Below are 7,854 nucleotides of genomic sequence, written 5' to 3' on the forward strand. Positions count from 1 at the left end.
CCCAAATTGTCACTCACTTGATATGCTTTAGCTACATTGGCTTTCTTCCAGTTCAAAGAAACATCTTTAAGAGGTGGACTTGATCTGGAAAGGCAGGAAAGTCCTCCCAGAGAAAATGAGGTGTGAGTTGAGAGCTGGAGGATAAGTCGGTGTTAAGTTGATGATGGGATGTGGGAAGAGGCAAAGGTACTAATTTAGGAAAACAAGTGGAAGAACAAAGGGCATAGAGAGAATATGAGTTTGGTGTGTTCCAGATACAGAGTATGGCTTAATGTAATGGGCATGCAGGAGAGTAAAACCTGTTGGGGACAGACAGGGAGGTGAGAGTCAAAATTTGAAATACATGATAATGAATATGTGAAATAAAATTTTAAACTTTCTTATTTACAAACTACAATTTGGTTCTTACTTCAAAGTTTAAAAGATAAGCTTCACCTTTGTTTTAGCCAAATATAAGTTTAAGCTCCTCACTAAGTCATCAATGAAATCTGTTAGACCTGGCTTGGCAGACAGTAGCCAAGAGATGCCAGAATATGAAGAAAGGAATGTGTTGCTGGTGGGATCTCAGGTGCACTGGCACAACCATGTGAGAAGAGAATCTTGCCCACATTATTTGATACAAGCCAACTCTCTCCCTTTCAAATCCAATAACTATTACTCAACAGTTGAGAGAATGAACCAACAAACAGCTTGCTTGGGTTAACCAGTTGAAAGATGCAACTTGGGAGCAAAGAGAAATAAACAAATTACATATTTGCAATTCCACAATGAGATATTTAAATGTACACGTGGAGGCTGAAGTTAGAAAGAAAGAAAAAAGAGGGGGAAGGGAAAAAAGGAAGGAAGGGAGGGCGGAAAATAAAGGGAAAGAAAGAAGAAAAACTTCAAAGGAAGATAAATGGACTTTTGGGGATTTTTGCTCATTTCCAAGACCTCTCGGGGAAGAAAACAAGGATCAAGAAAAATATCTTTCTATAACATTGCCTGAAAAACACCCCAGCATTTTCCAAAAAGGGCTTCTTCCAACAAGATCTTGAAACAATTTCAAATTATTCATATATTTAGTCATCAAGAAAGAGACTATTTTCCATATTTTAAAAAATTAAAAACTAAGACACTGAATTGCTATGTAGCATATGCAAAATGAAATAGAATTAAGTTTTGATAGTTGATTTGCCTTAATTCACCTTTCCATGCAAAATGCCATAAGGGCATGGGTCCTAATTCCATTACCATTAGTACCTACCACAAAGAATTCCACAAAGTATAAATATTTGTTAAATGACTGAGTAAACCACTGTGCCCCAGCTCAGAAGTGTCATTTGTTCCTCATTCTTTGGAGTTTCTCCCAACTACTAATAGAGAGCAACATAGAACTTGCCAATATCAGTATCTTGGAAACTGAATATATAGCAATTTGGCGAGTTACATTGTCCCAGTAACACTTTAGAAAATAAATTTCTTTTTAGACATCTGTTTGCTCAAAACTCTTGGGTTTTGTTAACATAGTTCTGGTTTTTTTCTCTGGGGTTATTTTTGAAGTGTTGGGAATTGAACTCAGGGCTTTATGCATGCTAGATGAGTGCTCTACCTCTGAGCTGTGTTCCCAACCCTAATGGTAGTATTTAAAGAAAATTATTTTTTGTTGAAATTTTCTATTTTAACAAGGAACAAGCAAACCATGTTTTGCTGTATTATCCTGTCTTTGCACTCATATGAGGGAGGTCATGAACTCTGGTATGTCCTGGTGAAGGTTAGTACCTGAATTAACTTTTCCATTCCACTAATCCTCCAGACAAATGGAAAGAAGAGTGGTCTCAACATATCACACATTAGAATGTATCTTGTTTGACTATCAAAATGGTGTAATCTACATACCTTCCACTTTACTAATCCCCATGTGAAATATGGATTATCAATTTGTTATTCAGATGCAAATTCAGTGTTTATATAACTCATCAACATTTTGAACACCATGCCTGGCACTTTTACACACTTGGTCTTATTTAATTCTCTCAACAATTTAATGAAAAACGTCCTTTCATTCCATATCATAAATGAGTAAACTGAGGTCCAAGGGAGATATGTAATTTGCATATAGTCATACAAAGGAGTATTCTAAGTTTTGGGAATAAATGTTGCCTTGACAACTATATGACTATTTTAAAAGTTTGTTTTATTCATTTTATGTCAACAAAACCATGCATATTCATGACAGATATTTCTTACCATAGAAACAAGAAAAGAGAAAGCAGACGTGGGTGAGGTGGATGAAAGCAACCATAATAAAAAACATTTAGAGACAATTACTGGTAATGCATTTCTATATGTCTTTTTAGGGATTTTTCTGATGTATAAGTTTAAAGAATCATATTGCAGATAGTTTTGTAATCTGTTTTTTTTTTCATTTAACAATTATGATGAAAATTTATACCAGTAAAAGGACACTACATCATAATTTTAATGGCTGCATAATATTCCATATTATGGGTATTCCACAATTTATTTAATCAATCATTTTTTAAACTTTTGTTGCCAATATTTTGCTATAACAAATCATGCTGCAATGAACTTCATTACAGTTCTGTTTTTGCCCACATCCTTATTGATTTACTTGAGATAAATTCCTAAAGTAGAATTTCTGGATCAATGGGCTTGCACATTTTAGTCTTTTTGATACATATTTATTGTGTCTCTTAATTTGAGCCTGGAGATAAAATCCAGGCTTGTGGAGACATTTTTAAAAGAATAAGAAATGTTGCCATGTTTCCTCTCCTTTTTTCTTATGATTATCTACCCTTGCTTGACTTGTTATCATTCCCCAGTCATCTCCTCTTCCAGTCATTTGCAGTCTCTGCATTCATACTTTGCCAGTAATTCGCTTAAGATAGCCAAGAGGGCAAAGCTAGAATCTGACTTCTGTCTACATATGAATGATGACCGGTCATAGGTAGCCACAGAACTATGAGCAGGCAGATATATAATTATTAGCATTTGGTAGCTGAATGGATCTTTCTGAAGTAGGAACTTCTGAGTCCAATAATTCAGCTATTTAAGACTTAATTATATCTTCTTTCCATTTCTTTAGATTTATCTTTCTGGTTATGATTTCTGTTTTCAGTTACCAGTCTCTAATACATTTTAAAAAATCATTAGACATCTTTTTTCTTCTTACATTTTTTGAGAGGAAATGTTTGTACACTGTCTACAAATATGGTTCAGGTTAAATGATTTCATACCCAATGTTTAAATGCAATTAGCACTCAAAATGGCCTGCAAGAAAAGCAATATTTCAGTACCTATGAGTAGAAATAAGCAGTATATATTTGAAAATGAATTCATCTCTGATAAATGAAAGGAAGATATTTGATGCTTTCTTATCTCCATTAAAAGTCTGATTACCCAATGTCACAACCCTTTTTTGCCATTTTCGTCTGTTAATGGGAGAGTCTTTCCTCTGTAGCACATTAATAAATGAATGATCATAATGAAGGCATAGACTATAAAGCACAAACCCGGGAACATCAGATACATTCTGATTGCTTCAGGGCAAATTTTGTTACAATAAATACTATTAAAATACCATCTCTATAGAGACAAACACAAAGCTAGCCAACCTGCAGCTGAGGGCCCCTAGACTGGTGCCTAACAAGATGTTGCCATCATCGGTTACAGCAGGATTTTACATGCATGTAGACTCCCTTCTAAGTAATCTGAATAGCAACCATTCTCAATTAATGTCATCTTATTTTTATATAGTGATAACATATAAAACATCAACTACGGAATGTGGAGGCAAGATTTGCAGAAAATGCCTTTTGCTGCCCTTCTACCTCTCCTTTTTCAGAATCAAATCTTTGTTCTGAATTCCAGTCACTTCACTGGCTAACTACAGCCATCTCACTACCCTCCCTACATCCAAATGCATTCTACTACAATAAATTCTGTAGCTAAAGCAATGGCATAAATACCTAATCTCTGGCATGTAACTGACATACAAAAGTGAGAAATCATGAATGAAGGTGGAAAATTAAAACAGTCAAGGAAGTTGGGAGTTGAATATGAAGGACGATGTATGATTTGAATGGTTAAGAGGAAACAAAAAATAGGCCTGCCCTCACACACAATAGTGCCCCATCTACCCTGACCTAGAAAGTAGAAACTCCATAGTGGAAATGAGAGGGAGGGAGAGAGAGAGAAGAAGAAGAAGAAGAAGGAGGAGGGGGAGAGGGAGGGGGAGGGGGAGGGGGATGAGAAAAGAGACATTTGACTATAGTTTCCCTGTCAGGTTTCTAAGCCATGATTTATTTAAGGGATAGTCAAGAGAACACCCACTTTGAAGAAACAGCTCTAATAGTCAGAACTTCTCTGGCCTGCTCCTCTCATTCATATTTGGAACTTAACACCCAGGAATACTCTGGCAAGTTTCTCCATCTCTGTAGCCAGTGCTCACCCTCCATGATTTGCCACAAGAGCTTGTAATTGATGTTAGTAAAAAAGAATATATATAAAAGCAACCCAATGGAAATTTCTCAGAAAATTTTCAATGTCTCAAATGTTAGAAGAGAAACTGTACATTGAACATTCTAGTTTGTCTCCTTAGAGACTTCTTTCATTCATATTTAAAAGAAGTAACAGGAAGGAAACTGATTGAGGAACTTGTGTTCTGGATTCTTCTTAAAGGCATCCTCAGTGGTACTGTGTATGCATCTGTGCAAGACTGTATGTCAGTTTTTATGTTTTGAAGTTTAACCCTTTTCTTGACAATTGAGGGCAAGTGATTTAGAGCCTGGGGTTTTAAGTTGGACAGAAGTTGTATTGAACCAAACCTCTACCATTTATTAGTTCTGTAGCCTATAGGAAACAATATTTAATCTAACCTTGAGCTTTAGCATTCTCATATGTAAACTGTGAAAAATAATAGTACCTACCTATTCTTCTGTGAATAGTAATTCAGAGAGTTACTGTGCATTTTAAATGAGATAATCCACATATGTTATGTATTATAGTACCTGAGCCAAAAGTAAGCAGTTAATAAATAATTACTATTGCTATTGTGGCTGCAGTTATATTTTTATATCACTAGAAACATAAAATGCATCTTTTTCCTCTCGCCTTCCCACTGTGTTGGAGGGCAGGGAATAAAATTTTCTGACTTATTTGAAGATGCATCCTACAATCAACTATTGAGCCTAGTGAGGTTGCTTATTCATTGTTCCAATAGCATACATTTTAATATGCTCTAATTCAATTTCTGGGAGTTGCTCATCCCTTGCCTAGAGCACCAGCAGCCCTAGAAATTCATTCATTAAATGTGTCCTGAGCACCTGATGTATGCCAGGCATCGAACTGTCTTGGAGACACTATCATAAGCAGGACAGACATGGTCCATATCCATGAAGAATTCACAGTTTAGTTTTGTTATTAGGAGGAGAGGAAATATGAATAGAGAGATGGGTAGATATAGTAAGTACTATGATAGAAGTTAGCAGCAGATGTTAAGAAAGTGAGATGATAATGTAGGTGGGCGAGGTGAGGAAGGGCCAGGAAGGCTTTCCAGATGAATCATGTCTAGAGCTGTGTCTTAAAATATATACAGAAATTATATGTGGGGGGGGGCATTCATTCCAGACAGACCCAGCTGAATGTGCAAAGAAGTGGGTTATGAAAGATCCTTGTGTTAAAGAAAACAGCATATAAATTAGTATGACTGAAGAATACAAAAAGGGGGCAGAGAAGGGAGAAAAGATAGGGAAGTAGGGGCCAGATCATAAAGGGTCTTAGAAGCCATTCTAATGAGTGGGCTTATTATTCTAGAGAAAATAGGAATTTGTAGACGTGTTTTAAGCACCCTGACCTTGGGGAGGAGAATGCAGTATTAGAGCAGATATGTACAAGACAAGAAACTGTTGGAGTAACCTAGGGGGATGAAATATGAGGCCTGAGGGCAGTGGCAATGGTGTTAGAGACACAAGAAAACACTGAATAGAAATTTAAGAAATATAATCAACATGATTAGATATGTCATCTATAATTATTTCATGTGCTATAATACAGTTAACAAATATTTACTGAACACATATATATTCTATATAAATAGAACATAAATGAACAAGTCACCATGTCCCTGCTTGCTGAAAGAAATGACATATATACAATATGTTTAAAGTATGAAAAAAGAGCAGGTATGTCATGAACTAGGTGCCAAAGGAGAGATGAGAAAAGAAACATCATTTCCAGTTGTGACAGTTTGTACAATTAGGGAGAGACAAGATGGAGATGACGTATTTTACCCAGAATGATACATAAACCAGAATGTGGGATTTTCTTTTTTGTTCTTATTATAAAATTTAAACAATGTTCTCATCTTTCTCAGAAATAAGAATACAATAAGACAAGCCTGTTATTAGTGCAAGGAGGTTCCTAGATAAGTACGGACCAGACTCAGAAGAATTACCTGTATTGTCGTATAAACTACTGCTTTAGTGTGAATGTTTGTGTCCTTCCAAAATTCTTTTATTGAAATCCTAATACCTAATTGATACTGTTAGGAGGTGGGGCATTTAGGAGGTCATTATATCATGATAATAGAGCCCAAAAATGGGATTAGTGCCTTTATTTTTGTATAAATGCCTCAGAGAGATCCCTTGTACCTTTCATCTTTTGAGGACATAGTGAGAAGACACCATCTATGAGAACAGACACCAAATCTGCTGACTCCTTTCTTTGGACTTTCCATCATCTGGAACTGTAAAAAAGAAATTTCTTTTTTTTTAATAAACAACTTGGCATACACTATTTTTTAAAGCAGTCTCAATACACTAAGAAAGCAACTGTCTTTGAATTATTAGAAAAACCTTGCTGAAGCAGTGAGATCTAGAGGAGAAATCAGAGTCTACCACATAAAGATCCAAAGAAAGAGTGTTCTAGGCAGGGGAAACAGCATGAATGAAGAATAGGAGGTAAGAAATTATTCACAGGAAACTAAAAGAAGTCCAACAGATGACCAATGCAGGGAGTGAATGGAGAATGAAGAGAGATGAGGCTAAACTTGAGAAGGCTTGTAAGTCATTGCCAGACTTTGAACTTTGCTCTAAAGGAAACCACAATTTGCTAAGGTGTTTAAAGGATGGACCTAACCTAACCAATATTTCATTTTTTAATCACTCTGACTAGAGATTGGAGTGATATTTGGAAGAAAACAAGACTGGAAGTAGGGAGACCAAACAAGAGGGTTTTGTAATGTTCCACACAGGAGGTGACAAAGGGGAATAACCGTGGATATGTAGAAAAACATTTAAGAGGTAGAATCAATAAAACTTGGCAACTGAGTGAATACAGAGCATACAGTGAGTCAACCATGACTTCCATGTATCTGTCTTGAGCAACAGGATAGATTGTGGTGCCATTCCCTGGTATGGGAAACACTGGAACAGAAACAGACTAGTGGAAAGGAAAAGATAACTAATTCTGTTTGGGACCTGTTGCATTTCAGTGGCTTGAGTGACATCCAAATGGAAATGCCAAGCTGGCAGTTGAATATACAGAGTGAGCTCTCAGGGTGGAGTTCTAAGCTAAAGAGCTACATTTGAGAGAGATGGGCACACTAGTGATGGTCTCTTCAATTACTTCTACAGATATCCAACATCATCAATCTTGAACTGATTGTAGTTATTTTCTCTTATAGAGGATAATTTCATTTCCTGATTGTTTACTGGTTTCCAAAACCAGGAGAGCCATCATGGGGAAGGCAGCATTTGATCTGGACCTCTAAAAGGCAAAATGGTAATGAAAAAGAGGACATTCTGGGCAAAGAGGAGAAGAACAGAAAAATAACAGTCTGGAAATACAAAG

This window comes from Marmota flaviventris, chromosome X, assembly GCF_047511675.1.
Source record: "Marmota flaviventris isolate mMarFla1 chromosome X, mMarFla1.hap1, whole genome shotgun sequence".
In the NCBI taxonomy this organism is placed as follows: Eukaryota; Metazoa; Chordata; class Mammalia; order Rodentia; family Sciuridae; genus Marmota; species Marmota flaviventris.